The following is a 12,500-nucleotide window of genomic DNA, read 5'->3' as shown; positions in this document are numbered from 1 at the left end:
GCTGGTCCCAAAACCGCGCCAAGTACGAAAGGAACAGCGCGGTCGAGACTCGGAAGAAAAAGCTTTCAAAGTGTCGTAGCACGATGCACACTGCTGTTCGTGTGGAACAAACGTGACTACCGTGCTGTACGGTGGAGTTCTGTGCGCAAAAGCGGCGGGTGTGTTTCTAAGCACCACAGCGTTGTGTCAAAAAAGAGGTGCCTGAGAGAAACGCATGCGACTGCCGTGCTTTGCGGCATAGCACCGTGCGCAAAAACGGTGCGCATGCAAGAGGTGTCAGAGCTAGCGAACTTTTGCCACGAGCAACAGGTCACTAAAAGCCTATAGATGACGGTGTTGGAGGAAAAGAAAAATATCGAGAAAGCACTGCGGTGTGCCGTGCGTAGGGACGGGCGCGCGTGCCACATGCCGCCGAAATATGGGTGTCGGAGAAAACAGAGTGCCGCGCGTAACGAGGGGCGCGCGTGTTACAGAGAGATATGCCCAAACGCATGAAAGTGTACGCAGGTGTCCTAAGGCAGTTTTTTTTTTTTTCCTCATTTTGATGTCGCCCCGGCTGACGTGGTTTTCGTTTTTCCGTGCCGCCCCGGCTGACGCGGTTTTCGTTTTTCCGTGCCGCCCCGGCTGACGCAGTTTTTGCGCCGCCCCGGCTGACGCGGTTTTCGCGCCGCCCCGGCTGACGCGGTTCCGACTTTGCACTTTTTGGCTCACCCCGGCTGGCGGCCCACTCACTCGATCGCCAGGTCTGTTTGCCCCGGTGGTTCCACCGCCAGGCTTAAGCGCGAACTTTTTTTGTTTGTTTTCTTTTGATTAAGCGCAAGCTTTTTTCTTTGTTTTCTTTTGATTAAGCGCGGGCTTTTTTCTTTGTTTTTTTTGCATTCGCCCCGGCAGACGCGGTTTTTGCGCCGCCCCGGCTGACGCGGTTTTTGCCGCCCCGGCTGACGCAGTTCGGACTTAGCACTTTTCGGCTGTGCCTGGCTGGCGGCCCACTCACTCGATCGCCATGTCTGTTTGCCACAGTTTTCCCGGTGGTGCCGCACCCGGGCTCGCCCCGGCTGACGCGGTTTCGTGCCGCCCCGGCAGACGCGGTTTTCGCGCCGCCCCGGCTGACGCGGTTTCGTGCCGCCCCGGCAGACGCGGTTTTTTGCCGCCCCGGCTGACGCAGTTCGGACTTGGCACTTTTTGGCTGAGCCTTGCTGGCGGCCCACTCACTCGATCGCCATGTCTGTTTGCCACAGTTTTCCCGGTGGTGCCGCACCCGGGCTCGCCCCGGCAGACGCGTTTTTTTTTTCTTTCGCCCCGGCTGACGCAGTTTTCGCGCCGCCCCGGCAGACGCGGTTTTCGCGCCGCCCCGGCAGACGCGGTTTTTTGCGCCGCCCCGGCTGACGCAGTTCGGACTTGGCACTTTTTGGCTGAGCCTGGCTGGCGGCCCACTCACTCGATCGCCATGTCTGTTTGCCACAGTTTTCCCGGTGGTGCCGCACCCGGGCTCGCCCCGGCTGACGCAGTTTTCGCGCCGCCCCGGCTGACGCGGTTTCGTGCCGCCCCGGCAGACGCGGTTTTTTGCGCCGCCCCGGCTGACGCGGTTTTTTGCCGCCCCGGCTGACGCAGTTCGGACTTGGCACTTTTCGGCTGTGCCTGGCTGGCGGCCCACTCACTCGATCGCCATGTCTGTTTGCCACAGTTTTCCCGGTGGTGCCGCACCCGGGCTCGCCCCGGCAGACGCGTTTTTTTTTTTTCTTTCGCCCCGGCTGACGCAGTTTTCGCGCCGCCCCGGCTGACGCGGTTTCGTGCCGCCCCGGCAGACGCGGTTTTTTGCGCCGCCCCGGCTGACGCGGTTTTTGCCGCCCCGGCTGACGCAGTTCGGACTTAGCACTTTTTGGCTGAGCCTGGCTGGTGGCCCACTCACTCGATCGCCATGTCTGTTAGCCACAGTTTTCCCGGTGGTGCCGCACCCGGGCTCGCCCCGGCTGACGCAGTTTTCGCGCCGCCCCGGCTGACGCGGTTTCGTGCCGCCCCGGCAGACGCGGTTTTCGCGCCGCCCCGGCTGACGCGGTTTTTGCCGCCCCGGCTGACGCAGTTCGGACTTAGCACTTTTCGGCTGTGCCTGGCTGGCGGCCCACTCACTCGATCGCCATGTCTGTTTGCCACAGTTTTCCCGGTGGTGCCGCACCCGGGCTCGCCCCGGCTGACGCAGTTTTCGCGCCGCCCCGGCTGACGCGGTTTCGTGCCGCCCCGGCAGACGCGGTTTTCGCGCCGCCCCGGCTGACGCGGTTTCGTGCCGCCCCGGCAGACGCGGTTTTTTGCCGCCCCAGCTGACGCAGTTCGGACTTAGCACTTTTTGGCTGAGCCTTGCTGGCGGCCCACTCACTCGATCGCCATGTCTGTTTGCCACAGTTTTCCCGGTGGTGCCGCACCCGGGCTCGCCCCGGCAGACGCGTTTTTTTTTTTCTTTCGCCCCGGCTGACGCAGTTTTCGCGCCGCCCCGGCAGACGCGGTTTTCGCGCCGCCCCGGCAGACGCGGTTTTTTGCGCCGCCCCGGCTGACGCGGTTTTTTGCCGCCCCGGCTGACGCAGTTCGGACTTGGCACTTTTTGGCTGAGCCTGGCTGGCGGCCCACTCACTCGATCGCCATGTCTGTTTGCCACAGTTTTCCCGGTGGTGCCGCACCCGGGCTCGCCCCGGCTGACGCAGTTTTCGCGCCGCCCCGGCTGACGCGGTTTCGTGCCGCCCCGGCAGACGCGGTTTTTTGCGCCGCCCCGGCTGACGCGGTTTTTTGCCGCCCCGGCTGACACGGTTCGGACTTTGCACTTTTCGGCTGTGCCTGGCTGGCGGCCCACTCACTCGATCGCCATGTCTGTTTGCCACAGTTTTCCCGGTGGTGCCGCACCCGGGCTCGCCCCGGCAGACGCGTTTTTTTTTTTTTTTCTTTCGCCCCGGCTGACGCAGTTTTCGCGCCGCCCCGGCTGACGCGGTTTCGTGCCGCCCCGGCAGACGCGGTTTTTTGCGCCGCCCCGGCTGACGTGGTTTTTGCCGCCCCGGCTGACGCAGTTCGGACTTTGCACTTTTTGGCTGAGCCTGGCTGGCGGCCCACTCACTCGATCGCCATGTCTGTTTGCCACAGTTTTCCCGGTGGTGCCGCACCCGGGCTCGCCCCGGCAGACGCGTTTTTTTTTTTCCTTCGCCCCGGCAGACGTGGTTCCCCCCCCCCCCTCCGTCTTTCTTTTTGTTTTTTTTTTCGCCGCGGCTGAAGTGGATTTTTCGGTGCCTCGACGCCCCGGTAGTCGCGGTTTTTCCGTTTCCGCACGGCCCCGGCTGACGCTGCTCGGTCACAGTCGCCTTTTGTGGTGATTGCAGACTTCTTGAGCGCGGGTGTTTTTTTTTTTTGTTGTTGTTGTTGTTTTATTACGCATTCGCTCCAGCAGACGCTGTTTAGACTTTTTGTTTCCTCTTTTATCCTGCGACGAGGTGACGAGGTTTATTCGGTGCCCCGCCGCCCCGGCTGAAGTGATTTTTCCTGTCCCGTGCCGCCCCGGCTGACGCGGTTGGGACTTCGCGTTTGTTCGGCCGCCACGGGTTTTGGCGCACTCGCTCGGTTGCTTGTTGTTGCCACTTGTTGCGAACCCAGGTTTCTTGAGCGAGCGCGGGCGTTTTTTCTTCCTTTCTTTCTTTGTTCTATGTGTTAGCGAATCGGCCTTTAATATCACACGAGGACTCACAACCAACAATTTTCAGTTTGAAGTGTAAAAAATCTGCAGGTGTTGACGTAACTGACTTGCCCCGTACCCTTGAGTACATCCATGAAGTTCTCGTAGTACTACTAAATCGCATTATTCCAAGTGGAGAAATTCCCATAAACTTGCAAACCTCTACACGAAAATCGGTGCGCGTGATAAAGTTGAAAATTATCGTCCGATATCAAATGTGCCTTCTATAACACAAATTCTAGGAAAAAAAAAAAAACACTTGTTCGCCGTTTTCTGCGCCGTGACTGGCAGCACTCCGGCGAAGCGAAACGGGGTCGATTCGAGCACGATATCGGCGTCTTTCGACGTGCTCGCCGGCGACCGTCGCACGAGTACGTCGCACGAGCGCGTCTGCCGGGGCGCCGTTTGCGAAGCCGACGCAAAAGTGGGAACCGCCGCTCGGATGATCGCCGCTTTCGGCAGAGTGAGTGTTGGCACTCCGGGGAAGCGAAACAGCGTGAATGCGCCCACGAAATCGGCGTATTTTGAAGTGCCCGCCGGCGACCGTCGCACGAGTACGGTAAACCGCGTCAGCCGGGGCGTAGTTCGGGACGCCGACGAAAAAGTGGGAAGCGCAACTCGGATCTTCGCCGTTTTTGCAGGAGTGAGTGGCGGCCCTCCTGCGAGACCAAGAAGCATCGATTCGTGCACGAATTCGGCGCCTTTCGACGTGATCGCCGGCGACCGTCGCTCGAGTAGGGCAAACCGCGTCTGCCGGGGCGGGCTTCGGGACGCCGATGCGAAAGTGGGAAACGCTGCTCGGATGTTCGCCGTTTTTGGCCGAGTGAGTGCTGGCACACGGGCGAAGCCAAACGGGGCCGATTACGGCACGATATCGGCGTCTTTCGACGTGCCCGCCGGCGACCGTCGCACGAGTACGGTAAACCGCGTCAGCCCGGGCGGAGTTCGGGACGCCGATGCGAAAGTGGAGAACGCCGCTCGGATCTTCGCCGTTTTTGGAGGAGTGAGTGGCGGCACTCCGGAGAAGCCAAGGAGCGCCAATTAGCGCACGATATCGGCGTCTTTCGACGCGCTCGCCGGCGACCGTCGCACGAGTAGGGCAAACCGCGTCTGCCGGGGCGGGGTTTACGACGCCGACGCAAAAGTGGGAACCGCCGCTCGGATGTTGGCCGTTTTTGGCAGAGTGAGTGCTGGCACTCCGGCGACGCGAAAGAGCGCGAATGCGCCCACGAAAGTGGCGTATTTGGACGTGCGTGACGGCGACCGCTGCAGGAGTACGAAAAACCACGTCAGCCGGGGCGAGCGACACACGGCGGTCTGGGTGCTTATCGCTGCTATTATAGGGGCACCCCGGCAGACGCAGAAAAAAAAAAAAAATTTTCGACCTTCTTTTTTGCTGGTCGAGCTCGGGTAACCCAGGTCGCAATGGGAGCCGCGCACGAAAGCGGCGTCGCGAGACGCGTTCGCGGTCGCTAGTCGCACGAGCTCGGCAACCGCGTCAGCCGGCGCGGAGTTCGGGATGCCGACGGCTAAGTGGGTACCGCTGCTCGGATGTTCGCCGTTTTTGGCCGAGTGAGTGCTGGCACTCCGGTGAAGCCAAGGAGCGCCAATTCGTGCACGATATCGGCGTCTTTCGACGTGCCCGCCGGCCACCGCCGCACGAGTACGGCAAACCGCGTCTGCCGGGGCGGGGTTCGCGACGCGTACGCAATAGTGGGAACCGTCGCTCGGATGTTCGTCGTCTTTGGCCGAGCGAGTGCTGGCACTCCGGCGAAGCGAAACGGGGCCGATTCGGGCACGATATCGGCGTATTTCGACGTGCTCGCCGGCGACCGTCGCACGAGTACGGCAAAGCGCGTCTGCCGGGGCGAGGTTTGCGACGCCGACGAAAAAGTGGGAAGCGCCGCTCGGATCTTCGCCGTTTTTGCAGGAGTGAGTGGCGGCCCTCCTGCGAGACCAAGAAGCATCGACTCGCGCACGATATCGGTGTCTTTCGACGTGCCCGCCGGCCACCGCCGCACGAGTACGGCAAACCGCGTATGCCGGGGCGGGGTTGGCGACGCCGACGCAAAAGTGGGAACCGCCACTAGGATGTTCGCCGTTTTTGGCAGAGTGAGTGCTGGCACTCCGGCGAAGCGAAAGAGCGCGAATGCGCCCACGAAAGTGGCGTGTTTGGACGTGCTTGACGACGACCACCGCAGGAAAACGAAAAACCACGTCAGCCGGGGCGAGCGACCCATGGCGGTCTGGGTGCTTATCGCTGCTATTATAGGGGCACCCCGGCAGACGCAAAAAAAAAAAAAAAAATTTTTTTCGACATTCTTTTTTGCTCGTCGACCTCGGGTGACCCAGGTCGCAGTGGGAGCCGCGCACGAAAGCGGCGTCGCGAGACGGCTTCGCGGTCGCTAGTCGCACGAGCTCGGCAACCGCGTCTGCCGGGGCGGAGTTCGGGACGCCGACGGCTAAGTGGGAACCGCCGCTCGGATGTTCGCCGTTTGTGGCCGAGTGAGTGCTGGCACTCCGGCGAAGCCAAACGGGGCCGATTCCGGCACGATATCGGCGTCTTTCTACGTGCTCGCCGGCGACCGTCGCACGAGTACGGCAAAGTGCGTCTGCCGGGGCGGGGTTTGCGACGCGTACGCAATAGTGAGAACCGTCGCTCGGATGTTCGTCGTCTTTCGCCGAGCCAGTGCTGGCAATCCGGCGAAGCCGAACGGAGCCGATTCGGGCACGATATCGGCGTCTTTCCACGTGCTCGCCGGCGACCGTCGCACGAGTACGGTAAACCGCGTCAGCCGGGGCGGAGTTCGGGACGCCGATGCGAAAGTGGGAAGCGCCGCTCGGATCTTCGCCGTTTTTGGAGGAGTCAGTGGCGGCACTCCGGTGAAGCCAAGGTGCGCCAATTCGCGCACGATATCGGCGTCTTTCGACGTGCCCGCCGGCCACCGTCGCACGAGTACGGCAAACCTCGTCTGCCGGGGCGGGGTTTGCGACGCCGACGCAAAAGTGGGAACCGCCGCTCGGATGTTCGCCGTTTTTGGCAGAGTGAGTGCTGGCACTCCGGCGAAGCGAAAGAGCGCGAATGCGCCCACGAAAGTGGCGTGTTTGGACGTGCTTGACGACGACCACCGCAGGAAAACGAAAAACCACGTCAGCCGGGGCGAGCGACCCATGGCGGTCTGGGTGCTTATCGCTGCTATTATAGGGGCACCCCGGCAGACGCAAAAAAAAAAAAAAATTTTTTTCGACATTCTTTTTTGCTCGTCGACCTCGGGTGACCCAGGTCGCAGTGGGAGCCGCGCACGAAAGCGGCGTCGCGAGACGGCTTCGCGGTCGCTAGTCGCACGAGCTCGGCAACCGCGTCTGCCGGGGCGGAGTTCGGGACGCCGACGGCTAAGTGGGAACCGCCGCTCGGATGTTCGCCGTTTGTGGCCGAGTGAGTGCTGGCACTCCGGCGAAGCTAAACGGGGCCGATTCCGGCACGATATCGGCGTCTTTCTACGTGCTCGCCGGCGACCGTCGCACGAGTACGGCAAAGTGCGTCTGCCGGGGCGGGGTTTGCGACGCGTACGCAATAGTGAGAACCGTCGCTCGGATGTTCGTCGTCTTTCGCCGAGCCAGTGCTGGCACTCCGGCGAAGCCGAACGGAGCCGATTCGGGCACGATATCGGCGTCTTTCCACGTGCTCGCCGGCGACCGTCGCACGAGTACGGTAAACCGCGTCAGCCGGGGCGGAGTTCGGGACGCCGATGCGAAAGTGGGAAGCGCCGCTCGGATCTTCGCCGTTTTTGGAGGAGTCAGTGGCGGCACTCCGGTGAAGCCAAGGTGCGCCAATTCGCGCACGATATCGGCGTCTTTCGACGTGCCCGCCGGCCACCGTCGCACGAGTACGGCAAACCTCGTCTGCCGGGGCGGGGTTTGCGACGCCGACGCAAAAGTGGGAACCGCCGCTCGGATGTTCGCCGTTTTTGGCAGAGTGAGTGCTGGCACTCCGGCGAAGCGAAAGAGCGTGAATGCGCCCACGAAAGTAGCGTATTTGGACGTGCTTGACGGCGACCGCCGCAGGAGTACGAAAAACCACGTCAGCCGGGGCGAGCGACCCACGGCGGTCTGGGTGCTTATCGCTGCTATTATAGGGGCACCCCGGCAGACGCAGAAAGAAAAAAAAAATGGGGACATGGCGTGCGTCACCGTGCGGCTTCGCAGCGTTGCCGAAGTCGCCGAGCCCTTCGACTGAGCCGAACGGCGGACAGGGAACGTTGGTCGGCCGTTCTAACCTGTCGGTGCCACGCCGAGACGTCGTTAAGGAAAACCGCGTCGTGGGCCTCTACGACGCCGTCGAGTCGTTGTACGTTTGGTGTCCAGCGTGTCGGCGGCGAGTAGCGGACACGTCGTTCACGACTTCGGTCTTTCGCAGTCGACGCGAACTTGCGGAGAGTCGTGGTGCCTCACGTTTTCGGCAGAAACCGCGGCGGAATTTTCCCGTGCGTGCGCGCACGACCTCGGTGCTGTGCCGTCAGCGTAGTGTTGCACAAACTCGTGGCCTACCCAAGGTGCGGTACGTTTGCGGCCGTATCCTCGGTGGGAATTTCGTGAGTAGGGTCGCAAATTCTACGACCTCGGCGGGTTTGAGAGCGACGTAGACTTGTGGCACGCTCAACATGCCACACGTTTCGGGGCACACCCGCGGTGAAATTTTCTCGAGTACGCTCGTATTAGGGCCCAAGGAGGTCTGGGTACTTATCGCTGCTATTATGTGGGGGTTCTCGTGAGCGGCGTACGCGAAAGCGACCGGGTGTCTGATATGCGGCGGGCTTCGGCCTCGTCAAGCGTGTCCTCGGGTCTGCTCCAGGGGAATCCACGGCAGTCGTCTGCAGCCTCATCCGCTTGATGCGTTAGGGGCTGGTTGTCGGACGGTGCCGTTTTACCACGATATCGAGGTGTGTTCCGTGTCGTCCTCGGGCGATTCAGATGCGAAAGCGCCGAAGACGCGGGCGTGACCCGTCGTCTGGCGGCTTTGCAGTCTCGGCTCCGTTGCTAGTTCCGGCCGGTCCACCGACAGTGCAGCGGGCTTGGGCAACCCGCACGGCGCGACCGAGTCGATGCAACGAAAAAGAGCGAGCATGAACGTGCTTCTTGCCGCACGGCTCCCACTCGTCTTTCGGGAAGGTTGTGCCGTAGCGAGCTCGAACGCCGTCATCTCGGAGTGCAAAATAAGCGTGTTGGGGCGCCTGAAGGTGGCCTCCGCCGCACACAGACTGCGTCCGGCCCGCCGAGGGCGAGGACGGACGCGCAGTCGAACGATTACCTGGTTGATCCTGCCAGTAATCATATGCTTGTCTCAAAGATTAAGCCATGCATGTCTAAGTACATGCCGAAATAAGGCGAAACCGCGAATGGCTCATTAAATCAGTTATGGTTCCTTAGATCGTTTCTTCCTACTTGGATAACTGTGGCAATTCTAGAGCTAATACATGCAGTGAGCCTGGAGCCCTTTGGGTAACGGGTGCTTTTATTAGACCAAGATCGATCGGGTTTCGGCCCGTATTGTGTGGTGACTCTGGATAACTTTGTGCTGATCGCATGGCCACGAGCCGGCGACGTTTCTTTCAAGTGTCTGCCTTATCAACTTTCGATGGTAGGTTACTTGCTTACCATGGTTGTTACGGGTAACGGAGAATCAGGGTTCGATTCCGGAGAGGGAGCCTGAGAAACGGCTACCACATCCAAGGAAGGCAGCAGGCGCGCAAATTACCCACTCCCGGCACGGGGAGGTAGTGACGAAAAATAACAATACGGGACTCTTTTGAGGCCCCGTAATTGAAATGAGTACACTCTAAATCCTTTAACGAGGATCAATTGGAGGGCAAGTCTGGTGCCAGCAGCCGCGGTAATTCCAGCTCCAATAGCGTATACTAAAGCTGCTGCGGTTAAAAAGCTCGTAGTTGGATCTCAGTTCCAGACGAGTAGTGCATCTACCCGATGCGACGGCTCGGACTGAACATCATGCCGGTTCTTTCTTGGTGCACTTCATTGTGTGCCTCGAGATGGCCGGTGCTTTTACTTTGAAAAAATTAGAGTGCTCAACGCAGGCGAGTCGCCTGAATAAACTTGCATGGAATAATAGAACAAGACCTCGTTTCTGTTCTGTTGGTTTTTGGAATACGAGGTAATGATTAAGAGGGACGGACGGGGGCATTCGTATTGCGGCGCTAGAGGTGAAATTCTTGGACCGTCGCAAGACGAACTACTGCGAAAGCATTTGCCAAGAATGTTTTCATTGATCAAGAACGAAAGTCAGAGGTTCGAAGGCGATCAGATACCGCCCTAGTTCTGACCATAAACGATGCCAACCAGCGATCCGCCTGAGTTACTCAAATGACTCGGCGGGCAGCTTCCGGGAAACCAAAGTATTTGGGTTCCGGGGGAAGTATGGTTGCAAAGCTGAAACTTAAAGGAATTGACGGAAGGGCACCACCAGGAGTGGAGCCTGCGGCTTAATTTGACTCAACACGGGAAAACTTACCCGGCCCGGACACTGGGAGGATTGACAGATTGAAAGCTCTTTCTTGATTCGGTGGATGGTGGTGCATGGCCGTTCTTAGTTGGTGGAGCGATTTGTCTGGTTAATTCCGATAACGAACGAGACTCTAGCCTATTAAATAGGTGCGGGGTTCCCAGCACCTTACAACCTTCTTAGAGGGACAAGCGGCTCCTAGCCGCACGAAACAGAGCAATAACAGGTCTGTGATGCCCTTAGATGTCCGGGGCCGCACGCGCGCTACACTGAAGGAAGCAGCGTGTCTTTATCCCTGTCTGAAAAGACTGGGTAACCCGTGGAACTTCTTTCGTGATTGGGATAGGGGCTTGCAATTGTTCCCCTTGAACGAGGAATTCCCAGTAAGCGCGAGTCATAAGCTCGCGTTGATTACGTCCCTGCCCTTTGTACACACCGCCCGTCGCTACTACCGATTGAATGATTTAGTGAGGTCTTCGGACCGATGTCCGGCGCGGCCTTTCGGTTGCGCCGGTCTGTTGGAAAGATGACCAAACTTGATCATTTAGAGGAAGTAAAAGTCGTAACAAGGTTTCCGTAGGTGAACCTGCGGAAGGATCATTAACGGATTGTGAAGGGTGAGCGCCTCAGCTGCGTCTGCGCCCGACACTTTCTGCCGCTGACCCCGTTTGGACGCGGGGTCGGCTTTTCCCCACGGGGCTGCCTGAATGTGGAGCGGCACCCCGTGACAAATTGTTGCGCCCAGCGGACGCCAACACCGCGACCTTGGACGGTCGGCCAGGTGGCGGACGCGGGTACAAACGGCGCAACGCACTCATAGGTCGGCTTTCGACCCGCCACTGCACCGTGGCTCGAAGCGCTCGAAATGCGCGACCCGACCGCTGCGGGACCGCCTAGTACTGTAAACAGGAGCGGCGGAGCGCGAACGGCGAGTCGTGGTTACGTCGGTAGAAGGCGAGGCTGCGCGTTCCCGAAACGCCAGCCGAGTGCCCTCCCGACCGTTCGAGCGTGCAAGAACGAGACCCGACAATCGCGCGGCGACTGCCAAGTACGAGAGGAACGGCACAAGCGTCGGCGGTCGGTCAAGGAACTGGCGATGTGACGGGTCCGCTGTGCACCAGTGCATACCGTCCCGCCGTCCGCGGCAAGCGCCTCCGCGTCCTCGGGTGACGGAGGCTGCCGGTCGGTTCTTGCAGGCGAGGGATCTCGCTGGCACCGGTTCGCGTTGACGCGCGGCCGGTCATGGCACGGCGATGCGACGGCCGAGGTGCGCAGTACTCGATGGAGGAACCGCACGCTCCGATGACCGTCCCGCCCTCCGCGGCGTATGCGTACCGACCGTAATGGTTGCAGCTGCGCCGGCCGGCTTTTGAATTCGCCACACGAAACACGGTGCGAGATCGCGGTTAGGGGAGCGTCGACGTTGCCAGGCGTTTTGCTTGCTGCCGAGGGAAAGGCGGCACGGCCACGTCGCGCTCGTCGCGATTAGCGGGTCTGCGCGCTTTGGGAAGGTGCCGCAACGACTTGCCGAAAGAGGAAGCACGGAAGAACGAGGGACTTGGACGTCCCGACAATTGAACGCACTTGCGGCCAGGCCCTTGCTGGCTTCGTTCTTCCGCCTCGAGTAGGCTCGTACGCGGCTCCGGCGCCGAAAGTGGTCCTTGGCACCGACTTCGGTGGACGTGGGAAGTGCCGCGCAAGTACGGCGCGCCTGGCTCCACCTGTTGGCTAAAGTAGGCAGCCGGATCGGCATTTTGGTGTGCGGTGGCAAACCGTGGATGCGAAAAAAGCTTGTGCGATTTCGTGGAACAAAAAGCGGGGGTCCCCCTTTTTATGCGGAGGAGACCGACCCGCCCGCCGTGGTGAACCGCGACGCCACGGTAAAAACGGGAGAGGCTTGTCGATGGGACCGTGCATCCCGCGCTCCACGGAGGCCGGGAGGCGGCCGCCCGAGGAAATGTGTAGCCGTCGAGGCCCGCATCTGCGTGCACTCTTATCCAAATGGGTGTACCGCAGGCATTTTCTGGTTAGGCGGGCCAATGAGAGCGAGCACACAACGATACCTACGGGTCCGGCTTGGAGAACCGGCTTCGACGCCTCCCGAGTATTTATAGAGGGGTGGACCACGAAAGCACTCGCAAGTAGCGGAAGCGAAACGCCGTCCGAAACACACCGTTTGCTCGATTTGCGGCAGCCGAAAAAGGCGCGGCAGAGTTTTGGAGTCCAAGCGTGCGCTGAAAAGCGCCCTTCTTGGCCACTGTTTGGCCGAGTGCCAGA

The 12,500-nt window shown here is 60.5% G+C and overlaps 1 non-coding gene across 1 annotated transcript; it reads left to right on the top strand.

Moving 5' to 3' along the window:
- Window positions 1-9,011: 9,011 nt before the first annotated feature.
- On the top strand, window positions 9,012-10,826 carry LOC142792758 (small subunit ribosomal RNA). Its single transcript, XR_012891180.1, has one exon. It is a non-coding gene; the product is annotated as a small subunit ribosomal RNA (ribosomal RNA).
- The last annotated feature ends 1,674 nt before the right edge of the window (window positions 10,827-12,500 follow it).

Source organism: Rhipicephalus microplus, unplaced genomic scaffold (assembly GCF_043290135.1).
Source record: "Rhipicephalus microplus isolate Deutch F79 unplaced genomic scaffold, USDA_Rmic scaffold_244, whole genome shotgun sequence".
In the NCBI taxonomy this organism is placed as follows: Eukaryota; Metazoa; Arthropoda; class Arachnida; order Ixodida; family Ixodidae; genus Rhipicephalus; species Rhipicephalus microplus.
The sequence above is the reverse complement of the archived record's forward strand: the minus strand, read 5'-3'. Positions and strand labels throughout refer to the sequence as shown.